Raw genomic sequence first — 13,704 nt, forward strand, 5'->3', positions numbered from 1 at the left:
CTCTCACAATCTACAAACTCTGCACGCTTTGATCTGTCTCGTACCTTAAGCACTGTCTCGTATCTTTAAGCACTGTACACTTGATGCCTTTTTATGCCTCAGCATCACTAGAAAATAAACCTGTCCAATTTTCTGTGATAGTTTACTCGTAAACATCTTTGTTCAGAAAAATTATTTCTTTTTTCTTAAAGTCTATCTTCATGTATTAAAGGTCGATGTCTTGTGTTTCTACTATTCTTAAGAATCATATACTTTATTAAGATTACTATGTGTGTCGGGTACAGGATGAAGGTTTGTAATTTTTCAATTTGTTTTGATACTGTTTTTGCTTCATTTTGTAAATCGATTTTATCTAGATTTTAATTTACCGATTGAGGGCGTATTGCCTTTTGTCCAGTCATGGGAAGCGTGTCGCTTGTCCGTAGTTAAATTTCTTTAATTTCGTGATACGAGCCAAAGACGTAAGTTTTATTTTGTTTATTTTGAAGTTTATTAGTTATATTATCAGATAAGCCGAGTGGCATGCTGAAACATGGTTCTTAAGTGATGAAATTAATGTGTCCAAGTTATGTAGGCCGAGTGAATTTGTTCAAATGAAAACGCCGCATACGTGTACATGCATGCATTATACGTAACAGAAAGCATACGTCGTAGTTTTGTGTGAAAGGCAAGCAACTTGAATTTGGCGCCTTCGGGCACGTGATGTATGCATTGTCATAAGCCATTTAAACATAAAGAAGTAAACAGAAACGCATTTAAAGTCGTAGTGGATTTCCTTTATTATGAAAACTGTTTTACAAAAGGGTGAATTTTAGGGTGCATTAATCAATACATGACATTTACAGTATGCTTATACTTGATATGACCTTGAAACATGTCAAGGTCATTAATTCTTGGTTATTGAATAATTTAAGTTGTAATGCAAGTCGACGTTATTTGCCTGTTTGGAAATCTGTAGATATCTATATTTGTCATGACATGTTGTCAATTCAGTTTATATAATCATTGTTTATTCTGTTATTAAATTGCAGATTGAAAAATGCAGTCTCATTGTGCACACATCAACACACTAGGCTCGGTCTGATTCTTGGGTTTTGTTTTAGTTTTGACGTATTACACGCCACCATGTGATTCAATATTATTGAGCATCACCTTTATGTAGATTATCCTTCCACTCCAAAGTAGACACCTTTTAGAACTGTATTTAGAGAGAGGAGAGGACGCATGTTTTGACACTCTATCCATACATTAGTCTTTATATGACATGAACAAGTGTATAACGATATTTTTCTTTTTCTTCAATGCAAAATGAACATAAATCATCTGTTGTCATTTAAGATAAATATAAATATTTTTTTGTGTATGATTTGTGTTGATCTCTCAATAGGGACCCGACCCGATTATCGATCACTGCGTCACTAGGTCAAATCGGGTCACGTGGCCATTGCGAGGAAGGTTGCAGTTATCAGCCGAACATTTCTAGGTAATTATTCGATTTTTTTTGCTGTGTTGTGAGCAAAAGTTCAACTTTTCCTTAATTTGTGTGTATTATTATGTAATATTTTAAACTGAGACTTTTTAAGTCTGCTGTTCAGCGTGCATTTTTGTGATCTTTTTTTATTAAATGTTTAAAAATGTCATTTTTGTACCTTCCCTCAGGCCTATTAAATTCCTGGGGTATTCTTTTTTCCATTCTCATGCTTAAGAGAACATATTATATTCATTTTGATGTGATGTCTTGTAAGGAAATAAAATCTACATTTGAATTAAAATATCTAAATTTAAACAATATTTAGGTTGCTAACGATAATGATAACTTTATATTTTGTAGTAATCTTTATTATTCATTCAGTTTAAATGAAGTTCATTTACATAATATAGAAAATATCATACAAAATAAAATAAAAAGAAATAATCGCAGCTGTGAATACACAAATCAAATGACATTACCAACAATTGGAAAATAAACATAGCTGATAAACTGTATCAGGACAGAGACATAATCCAAAATTATACCCCCCAAAAAAAATTCAACGTCTACTGTAACAGTAGTCGTTGAAAATGTTATTTTCGCATATTATGCAGCTAAAGCAATAGCGATATCGTTCAACTAATTTGTAATTCGATACTATAATAATTACAGCATTTGTGGTGATTCAGACTGCTATTTGTTCCCCCTTTGTCTTTAAATGGTTTTTAATTTCCTTCTTCATTCAAAAAATATATATCAAAGAATCACATACATGATATACATTATTTCAGAGATACTTTCACAAAAAGTACATGTATTAGAACATGAATATAAGGATAATGAAGAGCTTAAACTATTCAGAATGAGTAAATTTGATATCAGATAGAAACAAGAAAATTTGATTTGTTCGCCAATGTACTTAACTTAAACATTATTCAAATATAGATATATATTTTTTTAATATGGGAGAAAGCCATTAAACCAAAGTGCCCTATCCAACCCGAGACCACTCAATACTTCATTAAAATAAATCCTCTTTACATTCAAAACGATCGATATTCGATTTCTCGAAAATTCAAATAATGTAATCAATACAGTACGTCTTATATAATAGTATTTGTGAGTGAAATTGTCAAAGTCGGGGCGAACCCATATTTATCAAACATCATGAGTCTACTTTTCCTTATCATAGGGGCAGATCTATATCCTCCTTTTTTATTAATGTCAGATGCTTGCTTCTTTCTTTCATTAATATTTCAAAGGAGATGTAATGTAATTTCAAGGAAACCATGCATGTTTCATGTAATTGAAGAACGTTGTTTACTTGGTCGTTTGATGTATTTCGAGACACCATACGTTGTGCTTACGGCGCTCCTATTCATCTTGGTTTTATTGCGGGAAATAATATCCTCAGTTGTCATAGTTCCCAGCAATGATTCATGACGAGAATACACATCTTACATTTTTAAAAAATCATGAAGAAAAAGCGAAAATACGAAAGAGAGTTGGGCAATGAGTTAACAGTTTTCTTATCTTAATTTGCTCATTACTCTGTACACTTTGGTGCAAAATCGCGTGGCAAATATAATCTGTTCATCTATTTCTATAATTCTATGTAGCTTTTGTTAAGTTCTATGAACATTTCGATTTCTGATGTTACCAGTTTAATTTCAAAATTATTTTCAATACGATTTTATAAACACCCTGTTTTACTGGTTCTTTTAGGTGAAACAAATGGATATATCACTATGGGCGAGCAAGATGAATTTCCAAATAGTTACAAGACCTATTATACCTTTCTTTGAATGCTCTCATTTCTATACCTTGTTCTATTAAATATTGAATTTTAAATTGTCTTCATTTCGTCACCACTTCAAAAATCATTTAAAGTATTTGCTACCTGTGTCTTGTGTGACCACCCATCAATTCAATAATAAACAAAAATCAAAGATTATTTCAATGTTTGCATTTTCTCTAGAAAAAAATACAATTTTGATTTTTTTTAGATGACGTCTGGTTATTGGCAAATACATTTCAGCAGGGAAATCGATTTCTGTTTTCATTTTGTACAGTGGGATATTGAAATGAGAATGAATTCAGAGCTTAGAGTCAAGTGGTACACATAACTCATTAAATTGTCAAGAAAATTTTGACTTACATGTTACCAGACCTAATGAAGATTGACAATGGGAAAATGTGATTTTATTTTATTTAAGCGTGGCATCAAGCCATAGATCAATACTTGGCTTTGAAAATGGTTGAGAGAAATTGCTAAGATTTCCCCGACATTTGGTTGATGTCAGATGGATCGAGATGAAGAGAAATTTCAATCGATTTATCTTAGCATTCATTCACATGCAGTAGACATATACGTACTGCATTATATTGATAAAGAAGATAGTTTTCTGCTGGAAGTCGATTAAATGATAAATTTCGCAAGACGATTAACACAAAACAAAACTCGGCAGATTTTCGTGTATATATACAATTGCAGTCTTCTCTATAGAGAAAACAAAAGAAGACTGCAATTTTTGCGGCGAGAGTTCTGCAAATATTAATGTCGACAGTGGCGTAAAGATGGGGGGGGGGGGGCTTTGCCTTCCCTCAAAATATTTCAAGGAAAAAAGAGAAAAAGGTGAGATATGATGTTACGAATATATCAAAATCACAAATTTGATTTCTAACAAACAAAAAATGTCGATTTTTCTTTGCTCGCTCGCAACTTAAAAGAATTAAAATTTGCCTGATACGCCATATCTGGCCCCCTCAAAATGTTTGGCTCATTATGCCAATGAATCTTGACACACTATTATAGGCGATTTCTGAATCGCGAAAATATAAAAAAATATTTCATATTTTACCTTTTTAACGTGTGTGTGAGCGCCAGTATTATTTTGTCCCTTATTTTTAAACTTCGGAAAACGGAATCTTATTATAGTTCGTGCTCAACTGTGCACTGTTAGAAATTTATCCTTAAACTAAAAGAAGTTCCTGCAGCAGAGTCTCGAGAACACCTGTAATCTTACCAGGATTGCGTAATCTTACAGGAAATTGGTATTTGGTGTGTGTGCTTACTTAAATTTTTTTATTCTAATAAAACACTTTTCCCCTTTTTCTAACACCTGTTCTGTTAAATTGCAGAAAAATTCCTGTTTCATGAATTTAAAGAATGATTCTGGTATTGCTTTCTGCAAAATCTTCTTTTATTTTTCTGTAAAATCAGGTTTTTTTTTAACAGTGTGGCAAAAATTATTAGCGCATTATTGTAGTTAATCAGCATACTAGGCCTAATAAATTCTTTTTTGCCTTTGAATGTTCTATATTGTATATAAAGTTCTTGCTCTCACGTCAAGTAATTTGTCGTTTATTCTCCTATGCCCCTTTCTCTATTTTTCTTTCATTTTCTTTATATCTTTGAAAATTCATGTCTTTTATATATTCTTTTACCTGATCGTATTCCATCATTTTCTATTTCTCTCCTTTTTGCACCGTCTATGTACGTTCTTATTAGATTACTATTATATCACGAGTTGAGACACGAGTTGTAATGTAAGGAAAACCTTGATATTTTAAGTAACCCGGAAGATGAAAGATGAAAGATTATATGAACAGCGTGCAAGTAATATCAAATAGCAGGAATCGAATATTTCATAATGTAGGCCCTATAGAATGTAGACACGCATTTTCACTGAGTATGATGGCTTTACAATTTCAGCGATCTTGATATTAACGGCTGGGTCCTTGAAGTTATTTTCATAGAGATAGGAAAAGGGATGAAGTAATTCTTTACTCTGCTCCCATGAAAGGCCTATTGGAGAACAAGGCTATTGCTTTTTGGAAACCAACATGATGAATAGAACGTAATGCTGAGGTTCTCTCAACATATTATGTATACTGTTCAAACACATTAGTCAAAGTGGGAAAGAACTCCATTACCGCGTTCCATTACCGCGCCATTTTATGTTATACCTTACTTTATTCTTACATGCTATTCAATGCATGCTAATGGAATGAAAAGATGTAATTACATGAGTTGTGAAAACAATGAATGATAGATTATTTGACTTAGCACCGTGTTATGAGGCATTGAATTTACGGCAACGATGCTTCACTGACCAGGGGTGTCCTTCAGAGGGACCTCCTACTTACAATAGTCCAAAAAATACAACAAATTTCCCAAAATTATAATACTGAAAATGACACTTTTGTATGTTGAGTAGTATCTTTAAGCCAAGATCAATGTTTTTATACACTCTATAAACAAATCAGTAAAAAATGAAAATATGACTAGTTACAGGGCAGCTGGTGCAACTGTTATTCTAGTCATATTTGACTATTTTCTAGTCATATTTTACGAGAACAGAGTTATTTCTGACTAGAATATATGTCAGAAATGTGAATATCAGTGATTGCCATATCAGTTGCTCCCAGCTGACTACTGGTCTAGTCAATTTGACTGATTTGTTTTAAGAGTGTATTGCTTTGTTTTTCAGGTCGTATTCAGTCCCAAACAGTGAGCCTCATACGACTATTGCTATGGAGGAAAAGCGTTCCATATTTTTCTCATCAGTTTATCATGGTCTGATAATCCAATGATAGGTTATCACAAGACACGAATACTTGTTTAGATGTCATTTCTAATAGAATTAACTTGATAATCTATTGAAAGGCGCCTCCGGCCTTGCAGCTTACCACAAATAATTCATTCCCCATATCAAATGAGGTTAAGAAGGTTTATGAGGTAAGAATGGCCGTGTTGCCTTCATAACATTCACAAGACATGTATTATCGCTCTCCTATGGCGTACACCTAATGATATGTTATTACAGAGATTATGAATTTATAAGTTGATAAGTAGGTGATAAAAGTGCATTGGACGTGGATTAATCGGGTATCGAGGTGGTCTGATACATTTTGCCTCTATGAATTAGCCCTCTCAAATTGGATTGGTATGAAAAAAAATGTTGGCGGTAAGGATAAGGAGGCCTAAGAGCAGTAACGGATGGATGATAGCATGTATACCTTGATTATCAAAGGTGCCGCGATCGTGAGGCAGGTGTGTCCCGTTATTGAGTGACCGGGTTCGAATCTACGTCAACATACAGCAAAACTTTCCACTGTGTCATCCAGACAGAACCTTCTTCAACTTGTTGCTTAATACTGTCCAGCATTTCCCTTTTCTGGAAGAGGAGGGTGGCAGTGTTCGTCCCATTTTGTTCTTGTCGCTCCGTTATTTTTTGCAATGTTTCCTTCTACATATTATCAGCTACACGTTCGCAAAAAAAGAAAGAGAGAAATTGCAATACACGTTTCTCTTCATGGTTTTCCTACACACCTTTATACATAATCGATTAAGAAATACATTACATAATTTACCCCTCCCCCTCTCTCTTCTCCCCCCCCCCACACGTCACCTTCTTCTCCGTCAACCCCAACTCTCTTTATCCGCATACCTCCGTCAGTTATTGACAACGTCCTCCCCTCTCTTCTTCCTCTATCTCTCTTTTCTCTCCTATCTCTTCTCCTCTTTTCCATTCTCCATCATCGTCTCTCCAACGCTCATCATACAACAGTTCAGTATATTTGTAATGTAAGTAACCGTCTTATATATATCGACAAATAACTGCTTGACTTTAAAGGAACTCGTATAACCATCAAATAAAAGAAAGTCAGAAAAATCTTGCCTTGAATGCTCTCAGCCGAAATGAATGGAGTAAATTCATTCATTGATTGATTAATCAGTCATTCCATTCATTCATTCATTTATTCATTCATTTGATTTTTCTCTGTTAACCTATTGTCCCAGCCAAACGTAGTCTCAAAAGCTTTTAAAAAAGAATAATTTCTTACCTTCAGCGGAGTGTACCATAACAAAATTTGATTTGAATAAAGATATGAAAAAAATAATCCAGCTAAACGTTGAAAATTTCTTCCAAACGGGATGTAAGTTATGTAAGTTACGCTCAGTAGCAGTATGATGTGCAAATTCTGGTCGGTATATGCAACTCATGGAACCGATGATGTCACCCACTCTATTACCCACTGCTATTATTTTAACATTTCGTGGTTTACTCAAGAATGTCCTAATTTTCAAATCTATACAAAATAATAAATTGTATAATAAATGCAATAAAAACAAAAGAAAAGGTGAGATACTGCCATAATCGACGCTTTCATTTGCATATCATTGAGTTATGCAGAGGGCAATATCCCAGGTAGAGTGTTGTGTAAAAGAAATTAAGCAATGATCAATTCTAAATGGTCTTAAACTTAATGAAGAGAAAACAGAAGTTTTACACATAACATCTCGATTTCGTAGAGAATTACAACTTCCTCTGATTAAGATAAATGACGTTTCTATTGCTTCTAGTGTCTCGGCCAGAAATCTGGGTGTTATGTTTGATCAGCATAATGGCATTGGACAAATTTGTCTCGGGGAAAGTGTAAATCTGCCTCGTTTGCCCTATATAAATTTGGAAAGATTCGTTCTCGTTTGGAACAAATAAACTTGTTCAAACAACAAATAAACTTGTTCAGGCTCTCGTCACATTTGCTTTGTAACATGGCTGATACTCAGCTAACTAAGCTCCAAGTAGTTCATAACTCTGCTGCAAGGTTAATAACCCGAACTAAGAAGTATTCTCACATAACCCCTGTCCTGAAACAGTTTAATTAATACACTGGCTTCCGATCAAATCACGCATAAACATTTAGCTACTGTCACTTACCTATCAATGTCTTAATTCATTGGCCCCTGAATATCTCAGTGAGAAATTAATAAGATATGTCCCTTCACGTAATCTAAGATCTTCACAGAGATACCTGCTTAAGTGTCCAGTTGTTCAGACCAAGTTCTATGGAGAGAGATCATTTTGATATGCTGCCCCTAAACTTTGGAATACGGTCTCTTCTTCCATTAAGGAGGCATACAATCTCTGCATTCAAAAGTCGCCTAAAAACTTATATGTTTAGGCGGTTTTTTTTTATTTATATGTGTGTGTATTTGAGTTTTGTCAGACGTGTATCAATCAGATATGATTATTTACGTCTGGGACCGACCTTTAACGTCACCATCCGAAAGACGTGACCAGGGCTAGAACTTCTGCATCAATGTGTAACTTCCCCACATAGCTTGGAGTACAGGCGCACGCCACAACGCCCATTGAGACTGTCTACATAATAGCTCTATTCCACTCTTCTTTCTTTATATAATTTTATATTAAGCGCATAGAGACTTCCATGGGCAGTGATATGCGCTATACAAGCAACGTCATATTATTATTACTATTATTTTTATTATCATCATTATTATTATTGTTATTATTACTTTTATAAGTGTTTTGTGACAAAGGCGACATTTTAAAGTGTGATAACTTCTCATTTTTATATACGTCAGATTTTGATGCCATTTTGGATTTTGTTGGATTTTTTATATTTATTCTGATCAACTTTGTCCTAAGGTACACCTGGCCATTTATTATCTCCTATACACGCTAAATCACATGGATTTAAAATAAATTTAGGTGGACTGTAGTTATAGGCACCAATAGAAGTCTAGATTTAGTTCTAATCCTAAAGATTCGTTTTTAAATCTAAAAAAAATGAAATTTAAATCCCTCGAGATTTAAAAATATTTTTGCAGGATTCAAACTAAATCCATTATTCGATTGGCCCCTAACTATACAGTCAATGTGGATTTATCTTAAATCCTTGTAATTTATAATGTAGTCTATTGACAAGCATTGTGAATTGGGTTTTGTCATTCTTATTTTCTACTCCATTCAGGGACTGAAATGAGAATCCGCCGGCAGAATGGCTCTGTGAATAGGCCCAGGTGGGTGTTTCATAAAGCTGCTCGTAAGTTAAGAGCGACTTTAAGAACGACTGGTGATCCCTTCTTGCGGTAAGTGGTATATTGAATTGGCGATGGTTTAGCGCGTAAGAAAGGTTCACCTGTCGTTCTTAAAGTCGCTCTTATCTTACGAACAGCTTTATGAAACGGCCCCCAGGTCTGAGCGATTTGTCTCTTTTACCTTTATCGCTCGCTTTCTTATCAACACGTCATACCACTCACGGGGACTTGTCTGAAGACGACTTCCATTCAAACTTTCGTCAGGTTTGTTGGGAAATCTTCAGCATTTATTCTTTTCCATTGCCAATTTCTCAAAATCTTTAATGTGCCTCATTTTTTTTCGAAGTGAAATTGAATACTGTGAGCACCCCTTGAAAATATACATATTCATGTGACTGGAAATACATCCTCTGCGTTTTATCTTCATTATCATTCAAAAATATATATTTTATCAGGTATTCAATCATTAGTCCTCATTGGATCCGCGTATTTCTACTAATATAGGATTTATCTCAGAGGCTTATCGTTTTCCCATTAGCTGTTGTACGCTTTCTTTCGTGATATTAAGACCGCAGTCTCCAAACTTGCTTATGGGAGATTACAAAGGGAACCTATGAATATTCCAATGAAATATCTCTCCGAAGGATGTCGGGGAAAATACCTTCCTAAAAGATTGTGTTAGTTGTATGGCTGCAGTTAAGTGTGCCAAAGCAATATAATGTATTGTATACATGTAGTGGAATTGAAACGATATGCAGTGTGTAACATTAAAATATTTGTTGTGCTAATAATACACTTACATTATCAGATTAATTCACATTCGGTTAAGTAAAAAAATTAAAAAAATCAATATAAAATAACTGGCGGAGCTGGGTGTACAGGCCAGGGCAACTATATGCCCCCATCTTGGTCCATATTGATAATAATAACAATAAATTAGTCTTATATAGCGTTTTTCATCAATTCCATAATTCATCAAAGCGCTTTACAATGTTGAACATTCGAAATATTACAAACAAAACTGAAATTAGAAATCATTTAACTAAAAATAAAAAATAAAATTCAAGGACACTGTAAACGGGGCTATGTTGAATATGCTTTCTCCATTATCATCATATTAATCGCCGTGGTACACCGTAGGCTTAGGCTACATCCTGTCTAGATTTTGGAGTAATAATATGATAATAATAATATGATAAATTTGTATAGCGCAGCCACTATGGTTACTCTTGTTTCCCTACATCGATGTGTCCTCAATAATGTTTTGAAAGAAGTTACAGATTGGGCCAATCTAGTAAAGACCAAATTTCTAATAAAATTTTGATAATATCTATGAGAGTTGGGTAATATGAACGGGGATAAGAAAATCGAACTAATTTCTAAAATGATCCGAAGATCTTGTCAAGAAAACATATTTTCTTGAGAAAATTATTATTCAATTTTTTTTCATTCATTAAATATATTTTCGGTTCTAAGGAGGCTTCATGATAACGTTCAAGTGTTTTAGTCAATTTGACTAGTATCGTGTCAATTTGGACTAGGATGGTACCCGTATAAATCATTTTATTAGGCTCTGGCCAGCTATAGACTTGGCGGCGTCTTTTTTAACAATTTCATCAATATTGGAGTCAATTTAAAATAAAGTCGTTTTGGTGACCATTATGATTCTAGGTCTTGTCAAATATCGTCAAGCAGTATAGAATGGACTATCCAACTATTGAGACTAGCATCATCACACTCGAGATGGATGTTACATCAACCTAATAAGGGTAGCAGATTTGTTTTTATTATTCTTTTTTTTTGTATCTATTATTTGGTGTCAATCCTTGTGAACATCACAAAAAAGCATGGAAAATCCAAAGGAGGGGAAGAAGAAAACGAAGAAGATGAGGAGGAAGAAGAATTGGTAAGACTCAATTCCGTAGATTAGTTTTTTTTTATAGTATTCTAGGTTCTCACATGGTACAATATAGTTCTAGCATAGTCAGTTGGAATAGAGTTGTATTTTGTATCCTATAAGGAGTTTATATAGGGACCCGGTATTCTATTCATATCACATGCATTCTATTAGGAATATTATACTTCTATTTGCTCATAAATCTTTTATGAATAATGCAATACTGGCACTGTGAATTTTTATTGGATATTGCACTGTGTTGACATTTAGACTGTGCTTAAATCACCATTGTAAACTTCTTTGTGCCCTTCTCATATTCTGTTTAAAGTTTTACTTTTCAATCGCGTCGAGAAAAAATACAGGAAGAATGCTACAAAATAAACGGAAAACGCCATCTTTCATTACCAAACTAAGGTTATTAATCACACATCGCTTGCCACTTTTTGTCGCCTTCCACTGTCAATTTCAATTCATTTTATAAGAGGAAGGAAACCCCCCGAGGCACTTTATTTAAACACCATCTATACATCGAAATCTAGTAGGAATTGAGGAAAGTGCAATGGTGTTTTGATGAACCGACCACTTAAGAGAGAGGGGTGGGATGGTGAAAGGTGGTCCAGTGAAGCCTACCAAGCATTGATTAATGCTATAGGGTCTTAAGTGGCACCCATGATAGTGGTTGTCAAGTCATGCACCCCACACACCGCCCTATCCTGAAAGAGCGGGTTTATCAAATAAATCTTCCTGGGACGATCATGCTCTCATATATATCATTCTATATGGACTCAGCTGCACTTTTGAGTGACAACCGAAAATCTATGTTGCTGGCATGATGCAACATCCATACCAATGAAATCAACTCCAAACCGACCGACGGTATTTCAATGGAAATATAACGTAATAGCCTGGATCGATATGGAGTAGGTATCGTCTGTGTGACTGTAACGTAAAGATGAATTTGGGAAATATGGACCTTTCGTTCATTGCACTATTGTCATAAGAACCTAACAAGAAGTACATTGATCATTACTCTCTGGCATGATGGTGTAAAAGCAAACATTCATTTTGCAGCTTTTACGCTCACACTACAAAACGATTTAACCCTAAAATGATAGATGGATGGATGGATTGATAGATAGATACGACGACGACGACGACGACGACTACTACTACTACTACTACTACTACTACTACTACTACTACTACTACTACTACTGCTGCTACTAATACTACCTACTACTACTACTACTGCTTCTGCTGCTGCTGCTGCTACTACTACTACCTACTACTACTGCTATTGCTACTACTGCTAGTACTACTATTACTACTACTACTACTACTACTACTACTACTAATTATAATAATTATAATCACAACAATGATAATAATCTCATAATCTCATAATGTTGTATAAAAATATAAATCCCCTTTACTTTCTTTAAATGACATCCGAAACCTCCGAATATTTGGCAAGAAAAATCGGTACCATTCTTTTATTCCATTAAAATAGCGATCGCTATTCCGAATAATGAGTAATTGTTAAAGGACAATTCCACCCAAACAAAAAGTTAATTTGAAAAAAAAAATCCAACAAGCATAATACTGAACATGTAATCAAAATCGGATGTAGAATAAAAAAGTAATGATATTTTTAATTTTTTCTTAATTTCACAAAACAGTTATAAATGCACGTCCTGGTCGGTATGGTATGTACATGAGGGGACTGATGACGTCAGTCACTATTTCTTTTGTTTTTATTATATGAAATATTCTATTTTTTTCCTCATTGGAAGATGGAACAAGTTTTCTTCCTCCATGAACATGGGGAGTTTCATTTGTTTCAACATTTTATGGTTCAGTGAAGCTGGTCTTTATTGTTAAATCTGTAAAAAACTAAATATTGTATCATTCAAATAATAAAACAAAATAATGAGGGACATCATCGACTCTCTCATTTGCATGTTGCTGAGTTGTGCATTTTGTGAAAAATAAGCGAAACTTTCAGATGTCATAACTTTCTTATTTTACATCCGATTTTGATGAAATTTTCAGCGTTATTCTTGTTAATTTTTTTAATTGATTTATATCAACATTTTTCTCGGGTGGACTTGACCTTTAAGACTTAGCTTGGATGATTAAAAAAAAGGGTGAAGTAGGGCCGAGCCAATACAGCGTAAAATCAGACTAAAAGATCACATAGCAATTCTGTTACAGGTCATAAAAATATGAAGCTCCCCTTCGTATAGAGTCAGCAACATGGCAACACAATCAGCGCCAATATTTTGAGATCGAATCTAAATTTGTTATTCCTAGCCTTCGGGTATTCGTCGATTAATTCTTCTGACTTTCCTTTTCTCTTGATTTCTGTCAAGCTTTCGTTTCATGTTGGTTGGCATAAACAGACCGCCCGTGGCGCCCGTCAGTATAATGGTATCGGGGCGCGTGTTGCTCCTCCAAATGACATTCATGATAGGCAGAGAAATT

The 13,704-nt window shown here is 34.3% G+C and overlaps 1 long non-coding RNA gene across 1 annotated transcript; it reads left to right on the forward strand.

Annotated features, from left to right (window-relative positions):
- Positions 1-375: 375 nt before the first annotated feature.
- On the forward strand, positions 376-10,218 carry LOC121412256. The gene is made up of 4 exons (XR_005969582.1): positions 376-461; positions 1,388-1,483; positions 9,257-9,305; positions 9,481-10,218. It is a non-coding gene; the product is annotated as an uncharacterized LOC121412256 (long non-coding RNA).
- Positions 10,219-13,704: the final 3,486 nt, after the last annotated feature.

Source organism: Lytechinus variegatus, chromosome 3 (assembly GCF_018143015.1).
Source record: "Lytechinus variegatus isolate NC3 chromosome 3, Lvar_3.0, whole genome shotgun sequence".
Classification (NCBI taxonomy): Eukaryota; Metazoa; Echinodermata; class Echinoidea; order Temnopleuroida; family Toxopneustidae; genus Lytechinus; species Lytechinus variegatus.